The sequence below is a fragment of the Diabrotica undecimpunctata genome, chromosome 3 (assembly GCF_040954645.1).
Source record: "Diabrotica undecimpunctata isolate CICGRU chromosome 3, icDiaUnde3, whole genome shotgun sequence".
NCBI classification, from domain to species: Eukaryota; Metazoa; Arthropoda; class Insecta; order Coleoptera; family Chrysomelidae; genus Diabrotica; species Diabrotica undecimpunctata.
The window spans coordinates 161,738,979-161,758,207 of record NC_092805.1 but is presented as its reverse complement, the minus strand read 5'-3'; the positions used below and the strand labels follow the sequence as shown (position 1 = coordinate 161,758,207).

Genomic DNA, 19,229 nt, shown 5'->3' with positions numbered 1-19,229 from the left:
TGCGTCGAATGTCACGTTCTACGTCGGATGTCACGTTCTGCGTTGAATGTCACATAGCTGTCACGTTCTACGTCTAATGTCACGTTCTGCGTCGAATGTCACGTCCTGCGTCGAATGTCACGTGACATTTCACGTTCTGCGTCGAATGTCACGTCCTGCGTTGAATGTCACGTGGCATTTCACGTTCTACGTCAAATGTCACGTTCTACGTCGAATGTCACGTCCTGCGTCGAATGTCACGTTCTACGTCGGATGTCACGTTCTACGTCGAATGTCGCGTTCTACGTCGGATGTCACGTTCTATTAGGCACTGTATGGACAAGAAGAAGAAGAATGTTCATACTGATCGTTGACATGGCTTCTGTGTGTCACCTACGCTTTCATTTGACACCTCATACGTCAAAATCATGCCAATAGCAACAAAGATACATTCTAGCGCCCATTTGGCAATGCTGCCATCTTTGTTTTTTGTGTCCCCGTCTCCTCCCCGTTCCAACGAGCCCTCGTACGTCACGATTGGACCAATAGAACCAAAGATATGACGTAATGACCTTTTGGCATGCTCCGATGCGCACGGCACATACTGCGTTCAACCCCATTTTTCATCCCCTTTCCAACGAGCCCTCGTACGTCATCCTACGTTAAGCCGTTCGGCATTTGCAACCGGGGGTTGCGATTTTAGGGGATGCGATTTAGGGGATGGCCCCAGACACAGGTAGTCTATCTACTGATCGGAGGACAAAACTAGAAGCAAGTGGCGCAAAATAGAAAACACTGGATTGATTTGGGGGAGGCCTATATCCAAAGTTGGATTACTTAAGGCTGAAGAAGAAGATAGTTTTATAAAGTTTAAATTAAAGAAATTCTAACCTTACTTTATTGAATCATGCATTGTATTGCTATTTTTATAAAACAACATGCTTTATTATTTACACAACCTTGTAAAATAGTTGTAGTAACTATTAGAATACTTAGATATTGCAAAAATCTGTAAGATTCTGTAAAAAAAATGAAAAAATAACGAAAAATACAAATTATCCTCACAACAAGGTTTGTTTGGAAAGTGAAACTGACAGATGTCAATAAAATCTACGTCATCACTCCGGCAGTCCATTACTTACAAGTCACAAAATTCTATTACTTAGACGCACACGGTCCACTGCACCGGTTTTACAAATTACAAACTTACGCTCCTTTCACACACTAAGAATTTGAACGTACGATGGTTTGAACGCACGATGACATTCCAATAGTGACTCAAGCAATAGCATGGTACCTTTCACATTACACGGCGGTTGAGACGTTCGGTGAAATAGCCGTGTGCAGGCCGTCCACTGCCACTACAAACGGACGGCGCCGTGTCGTGCTTACGACCCTAGTAGTATACGTGAGTTAATGCATCCTTTTACATGATACGGTCATTCAGTCGCACGAAGGTACCTTGCTGGGTTGTTTGGTATATTTTTTATTTACACTTTGCGGCTGTTTAAAGTAGGTGATGAATATGAATATGATGTCAGAAAATTGATAGTGGAATATTAATAACATTGGTTGAAACGAGACCCGTTCTTTGGGACAAAACAATAGAAATATATAAAGATAGAAACTTGACGAGAAATGCTTGGAATGATGTGTGTAGTGCACTTTACAGTGAATTTGAGGAACTAGGTGATAATGAAAAAAACGCATTTGGTAAGTACGGCAAAATTATTTATATTTCTGATAACAACAACAATTAAAATTATATATTATAATAAATTTTATTTTACATAGTTGCAATTAACGTTGAATATAAACCTAAATATTAAAAATTACACACAAAAGCGAAACACCCTGTAAATGCTATAGTCTATAATATGGCCGACTAAAGGTAATATTGTAGTAATATGTAGGTTTTAGTTAAATTATATTTTACCCATTTGCCAATGAAGGCTTCCAACGCTTGACATAAAATACTGGCACAGAATGTGTCGTACGTTGTTAGCTGCCAGACCTCCTCGTGTTGTAGGATCGGTAGGAATGTCTTCAAGTCCAACGATCGATGTATTACCTTCAACCAAGTATCCGTCTCCGTCCCTAACGTAGTTATGCAATACTGTAGATGCTTTTATTACATCAGTTGCAAACTCTGGCTGAACATTTAGTGGTCGATGGAATACTCGCCATTTATTACTAAGTATTCCGAAAGCACATTCAACATATCTTCTGGCTCGGGACCACCGGTAGTTGTATACTTTCTTCTCAACTGTTTATTTTCACCTTTTTTTTTAGGTAAAGAAGTAATTCGACGATGGACTCACATTAGAGATTCCTTTGCTAAATCGTTAAAAAAGACAAAAGAAGATAAGTCAACCGGTTCTTCAGCAAAGAGACAACGGACATATGTATAACACGATTCATTACTATTTTTAAAGAAACTGTATATGGAAAGAGAGACTTCTGACAGTTTCACTGGCGATGAAAATGGAGGAGGTATTGAAATTGAAGAAGTTGAACTAACGGAAAGACAAAATATTGAAAGTGAATCTAACACTTCAATTTTTAAAAAACCGACTGCAACCAGGCGGCGCAAACAAGTGGATTAAGTAGAGTTAAAATTTGAAAGGCATTGGAACCGAAAGCCCCTGAAAAACCTGGCCCGAACATGGCATTTTTTTAAAGTTTGCTACCCCATTTGATCAAGTTTAGTGGAAAAGAAATACTTGAGATCCAGATGGCGGTTTTTCAAACCATATTAAATATAAACAACAAAAAAAGGATCACTGGCCATCCTCTACAATCCAATGTAGACACTAACTACTGGCGTTCCCATCCCAGTTACTCTTCCTATTCACAACCATCCTTTCACAACCATTCCTTTTCACAACATCAAGTCCAACAATATTTTCAACCAACAAACATTACACCTCAACCGTATAATCAACACAGAAACTAACATTAATTTTCTCCATTTCCTCCAGTACTATCTAGCACCCTTACAACGAATCGGCCCCTTACGAACACCCCCTCACAACATGTATCAGTCGCTCACTGCTCGACATCCTCTCAGCAACATTCACACACTTCTTTAGCTTCAGATAACGAATATCATGCAAGTTCACTGTGTTTTGAATCTAAAGCTGAAGCAACAAGCTCACCGATGTCAACGCCTTCGTCCCCATTATAATGTCGATTTTTCAAAATAAATAAACAAATAATTAGTCTTTCATATATTTTTATATTATAGTTATGTTTTATGTTTATGTTGCATAATATAGTTATGTATTTATTTTCGTTATGGTCATTTCTTTTTTTCATTTATGGTGATTTTTTTGTGCCTTTTATAAGTCAAATAATTTAATAAATAAATAATTAAATAGTCTTCAACCAGGAGGCTGCTCCGTTGTGTACCAAGTGCAATACTCAGTTGTCAGTGAAACATATAATTGTTGAGTGTCCAGTGTACCAGAACGAAAGAATCGCGTGTGCCCTTAGTGATAATTTAAAAAGTATACTAACGTCAAATTTACAGTCTTTATTAAGTTATCTTAAAATGACTAAACTATATACCAGATTGTAAAAAATATTTTTTTTTATGCAACAATATGTATCTTACTGTTTGTGTATGTCCCCCCGCTAATAACCCTTAGTGGTTGATGCGGGTATATTTGTTTAAATAAAAAAAAAAAAAAAAAAAAAAAAAAAAAAAATAATTAAATAATTTTAATAATTTTCGATATAACTGTTTCATTTTCACATTAAGACCATTGAAACACCACGAATTACAATCAACTTATTTTAAAACATCTAACATTTACCTTAAAGTACAGGCCAACATTTCCACTGGTTGAATACAGTTTCTCATTTTTGTATTTTGACGCTGAATGACTTCTTTCAGTCGACCATGTAGTTCGTCAAATGATGAAATTGACATACGTAAATAATTGAAAAATTTTAATTCATCTTTCTTTAAATCTTCAAATAATGTGATAAACATCCCAACATCGATCTTTTTGCGTTAATAGGATGGATCAATTGAATTTGGTCCCTCTTATTTCTCTTTTTTCGACGATAGAGTAACCACAATGCTATAATTTGTTTTCGCTCCATATCTAAACTACACCTTTTATTTTACGAAATTATATTTAGTGTTATAAGGTAAACGACTCGGTTAAAACTGAAGTACGGCAGCAGTGACGCCTTGTGTGAAAGCACAATCAATTCTGAACGTGCGTCAAAACTACCGAACGTCAAAACCACCGAACGTTCAAATTCTTAGTGTGTGAAAGGAGCGTTACAGTTCGAGCATCAACACTGCAATGATACTCAGTTCCTCAGTTGATAAGAATAAAATGTACCTATCAAAACAAGGTACATAGCCGCGAAAAACGCGAAAGGCGCGAAAGACGCGATTGGCTTTAAAATTGACCGTCATTGACTCCCACCGGTCTCCTAGACAAGCTGCGTCTACTGAAAGGTTAAATGAATTATCAGTCTTCACCTTTAGTAGTTAAAATCAAATGGAGATCTTACATTATTTACGTATTTTTTATAAGTAAAAAATGACGTTTAATGTTTTTCATATTTTGTTTATTCTATATTTGTATCACCGAAATGATCAAAGGCAGTTGTTAGATACCTGTATCAACCCTTATCATAGGAAAATCGTTAGTTGCCTGGTCTATCCGTTATTTACTTTGATTTCCTTTATTTATTTTTAATCTACTGATACATGGTGAAACTATTCAGAACCGGAGAGATTATTCTTATATATAATTTTTACTTTTATTTTTATTATTCGTTCTGCTGTGTTGAATTTCGTCTTTGATGTCACGTATCTTAAGTTCCACTTGTTTTTTAATGTACGCGATAAAACTATTTATACATTCAATGACAAAGCACAACAAAAATTACATAAAATAATAATTGTTGTTAAAACTGTACTGATTTACTTGCCAAAAATTGTTTAAGCTTGGCGATTATTTTGACTTGTTTTTAAATGAATAGCGCTGACAGATGCAAATATTTTGACTTTGCATTTGCATTTATGCTCACGTTTACTTTTCTAGGATTAGCTACTTTTAGTGTTCAGGTGTCCCAATTTGCCTTTCTAGTTATCAATGTATCATTATTATCTGTGTAACTTTTAAAGGAACTTAATCTACAAGCAGACATTTTCGCATCTTCGTTGAATATTAAGAATCTCTCAGTCGTTTATATGTATCAGGTTTCTTGTACCTCGTTTCTTCTCCTAAAAGCTCTCCGGAAACTGTACCAAAACAACACCGCTGGAAAAAAATTACAGCAAAAGAGTCTCATTCAAACGGTGAAAGTTTGAAACCTTAACGAACGAAAAAAAAGACTTCATTACATAATATCAATGACGTAAATATTTATTTATACGTTAAAACAAAAAAAATAATTATCCGTTTTCCAAAGTATCATATTTAATAGTTTTATCTCACGGCACCTCAAAAATAATCAAAATTGGTCCACCGGAGGCTGAGATAATTGAAATTTTTAAACGCGCCGCTATTTTAAACGTGTAATTTTGTTTAGACAGCTGTAATTGTAACATTTTAACCAGGTTCTTCTTAGGGTGCCTGTCCATTCCGAACGATGGCGATCATTCTGGCTACGACTTTGTTGGTTGCTATATGGAATAGCTCTGTTTCTTTGCCTTTCTATACCATGCTCTCAGGCTAGCAAACCAGGATATTCTTCTTCGTCCTGGGGCCCTTTTTCCTTCAATTGTCCTTCCTTCCTTCAGATATGAGTAGCTCATATCTGCCTTGATTGCTCATTATATGTCCCAAGTGGTGTAGCTTACGGCCCTTCACAATGTTGACCAAATCCGCGGTTGTATTCATCATCCGTAGTACTTCTTCATTGGTTACTTTGTCTGTCCATGGTATCTTCAGGATCCAGGTCATAGTCAAGAATGCACTTTTTGCCTTTCTGATCCGACCTTAATCTCTTGGGCATTGTCTCACGACTCATTGATTATAGTTCTCGAGTAGTTGTACTGTGAGACACGTTAAATTCTCATTTGGTTCACATACAGATTTGCTTCATTTATGATTTCTTTACTGATGATCATTAGCTTGGTTTTGCTGGTGTTTATATCCAGTCCATGTGTACTACTTGTTTCCGTTATTTTCTTTATTAAGTTTTGCAGCCCTTCTATGGTATTGGAAAACACTATTGTATCATCTGCATACTGCAGGTTATTGAGCTTCACTCCATTTATTGAGATGCCTTCATCAATATCTTTTAGAGCCTCTCCAAAAATGTGCTCCGAGTACAGTGGTGAAGTTATGCACCCCTGTCTCACTCCCCTAAGATTTTGACCTGATCTGTATGTTCTCCATTTATTCGGAGCACTGCTGATTGATTCCAATACAGGTTAGATATTATTTTTAGGTCTCTTCCGTCAATCCCTGTCCTCTTCAGCACTTCCACCATTTGTTCATGCCTGACTCTATCGAAAGCCTTCTTGTAGTCAATCAGACATGGAAAAACATCACAGCTGACATCTCTAGGTTGCACAAAAGAAAAAACGGTGAAAATTTGTATCTACTTACTAAGTACATGGCACAACAAAGGTATTTGTTAAAAAAACATTAATTTTGACCATTTTTTAACGGTTTTTGCTAATTTTGCGATAATAATAATATTTTTTTCAATTTGCAATCAAGTCTGTCTTGTAAAAATGCATAGCTACAGAGATAAAGCAACAAAAAGGAGAACAAAATTGAATTTTTAAATTTTTTTCACAAAATTGTTTAATAAAAAATTTAGCCCGCCTTTTGAAGTGTCTACATAGTGAAATTATCATTTTTAATAATATATCAAAGCGATTAAACCAAAAGAATATAATCACATTGATCCTACTGATCTATCTATTTTGGAACTGATTAGACTGATCTATCGGTTGTATTCGACTTTTGAATAAAACTGTAATTTTTAATTTAGTCTCTTACATTGAAGATAAATTCGAAATATTTTAATATTTTTTCTAATGTTCACGTGCAAAGCTTACGAAATGCCTTTGTAGATGTTTTTTCTTGTTCTAAAGCAAATGCTTTTTAAACATTGTCTCGTGGTCGTAATCAAAGTTGGAACTGTTAAACCGAGGATCCTTCTCGTAAGTGCGTGTAGGTGCTGGGAATGTGATTAATCATCAAAGCCTCAAGATGAAAGATGAGTTTCGAAGGTTATGTGTGTTTGTTTTTCGACTGTATAGGGTGCAGGTGTGAAAAAGTTACATGAAAAATTATAATTAAGATAATACTTTTTATGGCAGCTCGGCCTGGGAAAATTTAACGGTCAGTTCTTTGTTGAGACGATGATGAACGTGACATGTTGGATGATAAATCTATAAATTGAATTCACGAAACACGTATTATTGTGTGTGGTATTTAAATTGCTCTTCTAAATGTAGGATAACATGCTCTTTTTTTCTTTATATTATTTTTTATAGTTTCAGATCTCAAAAGAGTATTTTTGGAATGTATATTATTCTGCGAATACTGTCTCGATTAATGAAGGTTATCAACTATTCTGCTAAAATTCCCCCGACCTATGCTGATTGTATAAATTCTTCAAAGCCTATCCTAATCTTTTGCCTGGTCTTTGTTCTCCAGAACAGATTTCTTCTTTGAATGGTGGGATTTCTTTCTGTTTTTTTTTTCTTAATATTTAATCAGAGGATGTAGTATTTTTCCTGTCTAAATATATGTCCCACGTAGCTTATTTTTTGACCACTTTAGTAGCCCACCCAGCTACCGAAGAGCATGTGTGTTTTGACAGGTATCTTATAGTTGTCTATCAGAATAAAGTAAAATTTTATGCCTAATACAGTACTACAAAATATAGAAAACTTTGCAAAATAATTATCATATTCCATTTATATAGAAGGAGAATTACAAAGCAAAGAAGTAATTACCTAAGTTATGCCTATGAAGTTTCGGAATCCAGCAACCGGTCCAAAGAGGAATCCCCAGTCACACTAGTCTATTATTATTTTGTCGAAAACAGTGTCTACCATCCCGTCCACTCTTCACATTTTCTACTACATTAGCTAGTTCTGAAGCTATTTTCTTGTGGCATGTTAAAGTAATTACTATTTAAATGGGAATAAGCCACAATTAAAGGTTAAAGTACGTTTATTGACATTTCAATTTCCACTTCGGAAATCCTTACGTACTTAGAAACGTACGTAGAAACGTACTTTAACCTTTAATTGTGGCTTATTCCCACTGAAATAGTAATTACTTTAACATGCCACAAGAAAATAGCTTCAGAACAATATTAAGAAACCGTTAGGATGTTGTCTTCGTATTTCTATCATGCAACACATTGCTACTTTGTTGGTAGATATGACCTTTAGCACGTTTATTGCCACCAATTTTCGGTTGGTTTTAGCAAGGAGCCAATTCATTTTTTTTCATACTATTAAACAGCGGCTCTTTTAAAAGTCATCGCTGTTGGCTCTTATAAGAGCAAGCGGCAGTGAACGAGCTAGTGATAATATCGCGAAAAAAATTTGTCTGTGGTGGGCTCATTGTCTCAAATCTCTATTAGTAAGAAAATTGTTAGAGATATGCCTCCCAATCGTAACTTTTGCTCTTTGTTTCATGTAATAAGCATTTGGTCACCTGTATGATCTTTTTTTTGGAATATACAATGTTTTAACACTTTGATAAGCTTAAATGTGTTTATTGTATCATACGACTGCTTAAAATCAATCTGCTTCTTCTTCTTTTTGTATAAATATGACTCTGTTTGTTTTTCAATGTGCCTTCAGTAAGTTGTCGTTCCATCGTTTTCGTGGTCTTCTTACTGATCGTCTTCCTATTGGGGAACCGTCTCTTGCCGTCTTTACTACTCTATTTGCTGTCATTCTAGCTCTGTCCCATAGTGTCTTATCATCAATTTTTCCAAGTGTTTTTATCTCTGCTGTTTCTAACATCAATAAAAAGCATAATTACCAATACATTGTACTCTTATTAAGTAGCTGGAGTTTGTTTTATTGGATCATATGATCTGTTATTGATTTGGTTGCTCTAAAACAAGTTGGTGATTTTCTTTCTTTGTTAAGGTTTGATTCTCTTAAACCTTAAAAATGACTGGTTCTTTTACGCTTTACCCTCAAAGTACGCCAATGTAGATGCCAATGATTAATCATCGTTCCCATCCCAAGCATCCAACAAAAAATCCGACAGTCATCCTCTTTTGAATGTAACAACTCTAAAATTAATTTAACGACATCGAGTACCTACGGGAGGAGAATTTTTATTTTTAACATAAAGTAAATATTATTTCTTGATAGGTAGTCTGTAATTTGAAAACACTTTTTGTTCCTATCGACATTCTTCAGGTGAGGTGAATGGAAGCGTTAGATTGGTGTTTATATATTTTTTCTTGAACACTGTAGGTGGAACTCATTAAGAATTGAATGTATGGTTTGTAATGTAGAGTGTTGATCGATACAAAGAGGTAGAAATGAGGTCCAATTTATAAAAATTTCAGAGGAAATATGTATGTATATTGTATATATACTAGAAAAAGGGGGTAGAAGTACAAGTTATTAAATATTATGGAGTATATTTAAAGTGTTTTACATATATATGTCCAGGGCCAAGTGGTTTGTTGTTTTTAATTCTCGATGATAAAGTTTTTTTATTCCTTCCGTTATAAATGGATTACAATTATTGAAGTATCTGAAGGTTATAAGTAACTTACTTGAGAAAGGTACTCTGTTGAAACAGCGGTAGTGATAAGATATTATAATAAATTTTGTGAAAGTTTTTTTTATTGTTATATAAAATGAATTTCCATCAAGTAACGGTCAAATCCATCACTTATTTATAAGTAACATTTTTAAATTCTTCTCTTAATATATAATGCTATATCATACTTTTTACTGTCTACTTTTTCTCTGTCATTCTCTTCCTCCTGCGTTTTGTAAGTCTTCATCAACTTCTTGTCAATCTGATCTTGGTCTTGTTCCTTTTTTATTTCTCCTGGATTCCATTCAATCATCTGCTTCTTCTCCTGCTCGCCAGATGTGAGCTAGCCATCTGGTTCTACATTGCTTTATTTTGGTTACAACATTTTCTTTCAGTACTTTATTAACTACTGCATTTGTTCTGCTTCTGCTTCTATATTCATTTTGATCTGTTTTGGTTAGTCTCGCTATGGTTCACATGATCTTTTTCTCCACTATTCGTAAGTCTTCTTCATCTTGTTTAGCCATTGTCATTGATTCTGCTGCGTGTATAATATTGGTCTCTTTTTTCTATTAGTAATTTATAACTTCCTTTTCCACTATTAGTGTTTTGCTTTAACTACTTGTTTCTTGTCTAGGTAGCAGTACCTTCTGTACATTTGTCTCTCTTCTGGGTCTTTGAGCCAACCAGGTATTTGAATACCTAGCCATTTATTATACAGTATGTACATGGATAGGGTGTTTTGTTTTTTATTTTTATTTTTAAAAAATGTCATTCTGTAGATGTCAATCTTTAAAGAGAAATAAAATATTTTTTTTCCACTGTTGAATTTGTTAGTACTTTTTTGGCAGTATATCTCGACTTAACTAAAAGTTATATAATTGTTTCAGGACACTTTTACAAATGGAGGAACGGTACCTATTGAGTTAAAAAGGTAAGACAAAATTTCTTGTAGAGTTGTGAACACTTTCTAGAGTTGTTACTATTTTTTTGTCTATTGACACTACAAAAGATACATATGAAACCTCTGGAATTACAGCAATATTTATTTATTTATGGACTTGCCATTTTAATAAAAATACGTAGAACAACTACACAATATACAAATACACAAATAAGTAGAATAAAAATATAAAACATAAAAAGTCACAAAATGTTATAGGCGTAGGGTGCATTATGAATAGTGACTATGGATGCAGTTTCGATTTTGTTTGATTAAGTGGACAGCCAAAGAAATCTATATCAGATATACTATTAAATTCGAATATCGTCCTCTGTACCACCGCTTTCTGTTATGACACTTCCAAGATACGTTAAGTTTTCCACATTTTCAATCTGCACGTTGATGATAGTAAATATCGTGTTGTTTATTGCATTTACTCTCATGGATTTGGTTTTACTAATATTGATTTTCAAACCTACGTTCAAACCCGATTGGGGTGTCCAGCACCTTGGGACACCTTGAAAAAGTATTATTCTTAATTAATAAATCATGATTAAACAAATAAAATATTAAATTTTTAAAAATAGATAAAATCTGATCGATGTACACAATTTTTTTAATAATCTTAATACGAAAAATGTTCCAGCCCCACAATAATTCAATTTGAAGTACTTAATGTATGTGTTTAGATTTCTATTTGTCTTCAATACCCTCGTACAACATACAGGATGCGTTTCTATGCGTAACGCAGTGTATTATTTATAGAGGGAAGATGGAAGTCATCCATAAAAATTTTGAAGTTGTTCATCATTTCTGTAGCGTTAGTTTTATACATTGCTTAGTATTAGACAATGGTTCGGGAGCTCACGATCGTCAATAATACATTGCACAAAACCAATATATCTGTATTACAGTGATTTATTGTTTTTTTTTTTCTAGTATGTTTTTTAATTAAAGTATTTCCTGGATTAGTTCTGTCTCATAGGTCTGTCATTATATGTCCCAGGTACCTCATTTTTTAGGATTCATAAATCATTCAACATTATACCTTTCAAATGATTCTTGCTGAATCCATTTTTTTAAACGTTTAAATCGAGCTAAACCTCCCTTGTGTTTGGGAAACAAATGTCTGCAGGAATGTGTCTCTGAATGTTCAGGGGTAAATTCTGAATCGATTAGGAGCTCTTCTGTACTCGGTTGGGTGTTGGACTGACTGTCTAGGTATGTTCTCATCACCGAAACGGTCGTTCCAATGGTTAATAGGAAACATATTATAGATACGAAGGACAACAGGACCGATTTGAATAAGGTATATGCAAATAAACATCTAGGAGCTGAAACTAGGTCATTAAATATACACACGTGCACACGTATACGATGTTCAATCAGGATATCATCAGACAGCTTTACCATAACTGGGTTATTATGTGTTGAGATTTGTGTTTAACTAGTGCGTACGTTATTCCCGATGTCTAATACCACCTTGCTCAGAGACTGCGGGGTACGGGGAAAAAAAGTGTTACCTAAACCAAGTAAAAGAGAGCTGGTTAACTTTCGAGTATTATGACGTTGGTACGATGTGAGGGGACTGTTGTGCCGACAATATTTGGTCTCAACTGATGGAAATAAAATGTACAGAGACAAAATAAAGTGACCCATATGGGGACTAACAAATGAGTATATCTAGTGTATCTAGGGAACAAGTAGAATGGGGACTCCGGTCGTGGACTCTGTCTCTATCCCAAATTGGTCTCAATGACCCCAATCAGGTTCCTACAGGTGAACCTTCGGCAGGACCTACTCTTGCTATGAGGACGTTGCCTTAATACAAGAGCCCTCTATACCAGAGTATAATAGTTAATGTACAATAAGCCAATCGGCTACAGTGCAACGTTTAGAACGGAGAGCTCTCAGAAAAAAAGAAGGCTAAGAGATGACAGTATCGCTGTTTAATGCAGAAATCGAAAATCAGCAAGGCAGAACGAACTGATGTATTGTCACGATGCTTCAATCAGTTCTTACTTCCCCACAGCATTAGTCTCCTTTGCACCTGATCACGCATATTTCTTACAGTTAATTTGATGGTAAGAACAAGGGTTAACTCTTCTACTTATTGGAAGGAATTCGTAATACATTACATACTTCCAGTTGAAAAAACAGTGATCATGACTTTAATGGTCGATTTGAGCATCCTTGCTTTTTTGTGTGTTTGAGAGCTTTTTAACTTTTCTTGGGACGTCCTTTGTGTCATAGTTCCACAACTCGTTCCCAGATTCGTTTGAATGATTCTTTTCAGAAAGGTTTATTCGCAATTTGCCATTTCAGAAGCTTTTTGTTGCCATAGAAATTCTGAGAAACGTGAACTCAATGCTACTTTTGTTCCCAGGTTAACCGTTTCGGAAGCAAACTTTGCAATCACATTGAAATTAAGCTAATTCTACACTGATGTTTGTGTCAATTAGGATTGGGAGTAACACGGAATATGAACACAATTATTATTCGGATGTTCAGTTATAGTGTTAAAATTTCTTGACATTGTACCAATTGAAAGGGTTATAAGTCATCTAATGAATAGATAGATGGCGATTTCTGCTCATGGGTTTCTGCACTCTTTTAAAATGCTCTTCATTCATTGAAGTAGATGGCTGTCCTGAACGTGGGTTGTCATTAGACAAGTCTTTCCGTCTTTAAAAGTTTTGAAACATGCATGATTTTAAAATGCAACGGTTTACTTCGATTGTGCCTTGTGAAGACACAAATATATCCCCTATATTTTACATATTATCGTCTGAACTAGTAAAATTCGTGGCATTCAACAGATGAGCGTTAAAGTAAATGTGTCAATTTAATTTAAAATTAACGTTTCAGTGTTGTGGTAACCTCTCGAACCATTCACAACACTTGGTATTCGGCACGAGCGCCGTAGACTTGGATGCCATCTGGTTATTTATAATTCCAGCAAGACAAAAATAAACATTCTCTTAATTACTATATTGAAATTAAGCTAATTCTACACTGATGTTTGTGTCAATTAGGACTGGTAGAAACACGAAATATGAACACAATTATCATTCGGATACAACATAGATCTATTTTTTTGTTCTATAAATAAACTAGGGAAAAAACTTTTTTTCGGATAAGAATGTGGACATTGAGCAACAGGTATCAGGCTAGGTTGTACACAACCATCTTGTTTACGGTATTTATAAAATTATAATATAAATAATAATCCCTAACACAAAACGTAACAAAATTGTACCTTAGTAGGCGGGAAGAAAAAGATAATTTTATTTAAAAGCCTCTTATTATGATAATAATATGTGTTTCAATTTGCATATTTCTATACATTCCAAATCCATCTTTCCTTTCGAGTTTTATCTCTGGCCTCAATTAATACCAATCAAAAATCCATTCATCATGTTGTCAATATTATCTCCTAAGTCGCCTGTCACACAATTATACACATCTTGTATCTCGTAGTTCTGGTAAATGTATCATTATTCATGGATTCCAAACTGTTTTGCCTCGTTATTAAAAGCTGATATGAACAGGGCTGGATCAAAGACCAATTTCCAGCTTTTATTGTTTCGTTCTATCTAATAAATACAAAGGTATCGCGTCGCGTATATCAGTTATGACAATTAAGGCTGTTTTAGCAGTTCAAGTACACTGCGATTTGAAATGGGCGTATCACTTACTTTTCTACACTGCTTACGCGAGACCATCTTTACTCAGTGCCGCCGGCCGACGGGTAGTTTAATGACAACAAATACATTATTCTCCATTCAAATTAGTTTTAACACGAACTAATTGACCGTACGTTCATGAGATTTGACGTCACGAAGGCGATAACGATGAAACTAAGCGCCAATGATGAGTAACACGTTTCACTATTAGATTTCAGTATTTTTTAGCAATTTTCTTTAAAGTTGGAACACGCTTTTCTCGATTATTACTGGACACAGAAAGGTGAAACAAAAATCAACGATTACAGAAAAAAAAACTCTTTCGAGTGATGGGCGTAAAAAGTTTGGTTATAATAGAACGTTAAACAGTATATTCCAATTTTTCAACAGAAGTTTCAAAAAAATAAAAAAAGTAAAACCATCAGTTTAAAGGCAACATAATTTCGAATAACGTGTCCGAATTTCGAGACATTTTGTCAGTAAATAACAGAGAAAACACTGTCCCTGGGTTTTGGTGCACCGATAAAACAGCCTTAAATAACCGCACTTGTGCTTCTACCGGTAAACAGCCAGCATGCTGCGGTAAACTAACTTGTATGTATTTTTGATCCTTGACGATGGGTACGCTTAGAGGTAGTGGATTATCTAAACGGTTATGACTCATAATCAGATTATAATAATTTTGGACGGCCCGACACGCAGATAGTTTCAAGGTCATACTCGTTTAGAAAATCCACAAGCTGTACCATGGAAATCTCGTGTTTTGTTTTTGTGCTGGAGTTGAGAAACGAGCGAAGACGATTCGCGGTCTGGACAAGCTTCAATCCAGAAAATTGGTAAATTGATCTGCAAATATGGTCGTATGAGTTTTCGAGCTCGTGCTGGAATCTCAGGAATTAACAGAGGAGGTTTTGCGCAAACATACTGCCAAAACTCTGGACAGGAAAAATCGAAAATGACCTCTGTAACTTTTTTTATTTCATAAGGTAAAATTAGAGTATGCCTTTAAGATGGTCAATTGGGACCACCTAGGAGTAACAATAGACGGCGAAAGACTTAACCATCTCCGTTTTGCAGATGACATTGTCCTTATCACAGATAATTAAGGAGAAGCCACAGATCTGTTAAATGAATTGGACTTTGCATGTTGGAAGGTGGGCCTCAGAATGAACTTGACCAAAACTAAGTTTGTACAAATATGGTCCCCAATAACTATTCAAGACAAAGTGGTAGAAGTGGTGGAGAAATATACGTATTTTTCTCCTCAAATAAGAATCAGCAGAGATAACCAAATATGCGAAATACAAAGACGAATTACTTTAGCGTGGGCAGCCTTTGGAAAACTGCTAGATACACTTAGGGTCAACATACCAATTAGCCTCAAAAATGCGTATTACCGGTCATGACCTATGGAGCGGAAACTATGACTCTAACCAAGACTACGGCTTCGAAATTGAGAGTCGCACAGAGACGAATGGAACGGTCTATGCTGGGCGTGACGTTGTGGGACCGAATAAGAAACGAAGATCTGCGAAGAAGGACAAGTATTGCAGATGTTGTGGAACGGATAACGGAACTAAAATGGAACTGGACAGGCCATGTAGGGAGAATGCCTGTAGGCAGGCCATGTAGCAGACAAACGTAGTAGAGAAAGACCACCTACACGTTGGGCGGACGATAGCAGGCGTATCACCAAAAATTGGCAACAAAGAGCAAAAAATCCCAAAGAATGGAGGAGTTTAAGGGAGGCCTATGTCCAGCAGTGGACGTGATAAATGAAGGCTGGATGATGATGATAAAAATTACAGCTTGGACAAGATTTGACAGTGTGGAAGCAGTGATAACAAGAAACTCAACACATTGACAGAAGCTGACTTCCGGCATTGTAAACAATCTTTGTAATGTAACTAATAATCAGTAAAACAGTTTGTAACACCAGTCCAGTATTTTTCAATTGCCACACTTCGTAGTATTCTATCCTCAAAAGATGTTCATTTTAAACAAATTTTAAACAACAAAAGTTTTAACCAATAGATTGACGACAAAATTCGACGGATACCAGTCGAAAGAACAAGCTAGTTCTAGAAAGGGATTTAGCACAAGTGACCATTTACTAAGTATGAAAATACTTATAGAACAAGCAAATAAATACCACATTCCTCTATATATAGCGTTCATAGATTTCGAAAAGACTTTGGATAGTGTCGAACATTGGGCAGTGAAAAGTTCTTTGTTTAACAGCAGAATTGACCACACAGATATACGAAACTAATAGCCAATATATGGCCATTGGGAAGCCAAAACAACAATTAAAGTGTATGAAGGAACAAAACCAATACAAATAAATAGGGGCGTGAGACAGAGTGACACAATATCACCGAAACTTTTCAATCAGGCTCTAGAAGATATTTTTAAAAGATTAGAATGGGAAGAAAAAGTTATAAAAATTTGTGGACAACGCTTGAACCATCTAAGGTACGCTGATGACATCGCATTGATAACCGATAAAAAGAAGAATTATTTGAAATGATGAAAGAACTGGACGTAGAAGCTGGAAAGATAGACCCTAATATGAATTACAGCAAGAGCAAAATCATAACAAATACAGATGAAGACATCACAATGAGGATCGGACAAGATGAAATATAGCTGGATTATATATAGCTGGGTCAAACTATAAAACTTAACAAAGAAAACCAAACAGCAGAGATAAAAAGACGAGTTAGACTGGCATGGGCGGCATTTGGCAAACTAAGCTACATTCTTAAAAACAAAAGATATCCACAGCATCTTAAGACCAAAGTATACAATCAATGCGTACTCCCTGTTCTACTTACGGTTCCCAAACGTGAACATTTACAAAAGCAAACATGGATAAAATCATAAAAACCCAAAGAGCAATGGAAAGACAAATGTTGCACATAATACTAATGGATAAAAAGAGAAACGAGTGGATAAGAGAGAAAACAAAAGTGACGGATGTTAGACCAGAAGTTGCAAAATTGAAATGGAGATTTGCCGGGCACAATATAAGACAAGAAGAAGACAGATGGAACAAAATTCTTATAAGTTGGAGACCGTGGGAATATAAACGAAGCAGAGGAAGGCCCCAAATAAGATGGGCAGATGATATCAAGAAGCACATGGGCTTTAGGCGGATGACTGTAGCGACAGACAGAGAAGAATGGAAGAGGATTGGGGAGGCCTATGTCCAAAGATGGACCAAAGAAGGCTAATTAGATAGATAGATAGATAGTGTAAAGTTAGAAACTTACTCGTAAAGTTAGAGGCTTACTCTTTTATATTGTTATAATAATAATAAAACTGTGAGAAAAATAATACAGTGGAAACTGTGGAAAACCCTAGTAGTATTTGTACTTTTTTGTTTTTTACTATTTAGTCCAGAAAAATAAGTTTTTGAATTTTGTGGACCTCAATAACTCTGTTTCCTGCAGTGGGTTAGAACGGTAATATATAATATTTATTTTTTTATATTATTTATTATTTTATAAAGCATTTTAAACAAAATTTCAGGTAACTAATAGCTGATAAAACACGTTTAAAGTTTTAAAATGGCGATTTATAAATATTGATTTATCAATTTGTTGCATAGAAAACTGTAAAAATCTAAGAATTTTTAATTTTCAACAAATATTAATGAAAACTGTAGAAAATGAACCTTCAACCCTGATATTGCGTGAAAAGTTGGGTCTAGTAGTGTTAAAAATATTCTCAAAATTTCACAGTGATTCATCATCCATTCATTAGTTTTAAAGCTATTTAAATTGTTTATTACAAACAATTTTTCTTCGAATTGTAAGGTAATATCGAGTAACTTCATAATAATTATAAAATAACCTTACGACTTCACAGAAACTGGCCTTTGCCTTTACTCTTGCAAAGAAAACACCGTGCGTGGCAAATTACAAATAACTAATATTGACCAGCGAGCTTTGTTGACTTATTTAAATCACCATCTAGTTTAAACGTGAACACCTGTACAAGCAAATAATTGTTTTTGCAAGACGATCTGAAAAGGCAAAACTGAATTTGTTTTTCTTTTATTCTTCAAAAAGTCTACTAGTTTTTCAATTAATTTGTAATAGTTCTGTAGTGTTCCTTTATAATCATTGTTGTCCAAAACAATGCTGAAGCTGGTAATCACAATTTACGAAAGGACAAAGGAATACATTAAAAAACACTGATACCTACGAGTCCAAACGCATAGGAATTGGACCAAAACTAATATGATATAGTATTTTAGAAGTTTAGTTTTTTTTTTAATTAGAATTTATTTGAATGTGAATATCTTGTTTAAAAGAAATAATTTTTAAACCTCTGGTTTAAAGAGAAACATTACATATTTATTTTTATTGTACATAAACAGTTATTACAAATAAAATTATGCAAATTTATCGACAAACCTTACATTGAGTTTAACCTTTTAACAAAACAGAATTTAAAATTTTGGTTATGTACCAAATGACCGAAACGATGTACTAACTGTCATATGTCGAAATTAAATACCAAACTTCTCTGAATTATTAATTAATTATCAAGGTTAATTTTATTTAACAGAAAACTAAACCTTAGATTAGAATACAAAAACACTGTCCCACACAAACTTCAAAACGATCTGGATCCGACCCATGGGAGACACAAAATAGAGGCTGATAAACACCAAAACTGGGCCTCAGGTTATCCTGGAAGATAACTATATGATTCTTCAAAACAAACCAATGATTATCTAACTTCACAAAGACTGTCACATAGCATCAAAACTCATATTATTAAATGAAAAATTGCCGGTTTTTAAAACTCTCCGAAAACGATGTTTTCTTGTTCAGACCCTAAGCTGTTCTTATTGACTACTACACTAACGAATTT

General features: G+C 34.8%; 1 protein-coding gene across 8 annotated transcripts in view; it reads left to right on the top strand.

Annotated features, from left to right (window-relative positions):
• LOC140437719 (interference hedgehog-like) overlaps positions 1 to 19,229 on the top strand; it is a 234,167-nt gene that overhangs the window by 95,628 nt on the left and 119,310 nt on the right. For 7 of the 8 annotated variants that reach the window (XM_072527393.1, XM_072527396.1, XM_072527391.1 and 4 more), the window contains one exon: positions 10,604 to 10,647. The exons of the other annotated variant lie outside the window; for it this stretch is intronic. The gene's annotated coding sequence lies outside the window, so the exon portion shown is untranslated. The remainder of the gene's footprint in view (positions 1 to 10,603; positions 10,648 to 19,229) is intronic. 8 annotated transcript variants of the gene reach the window in all.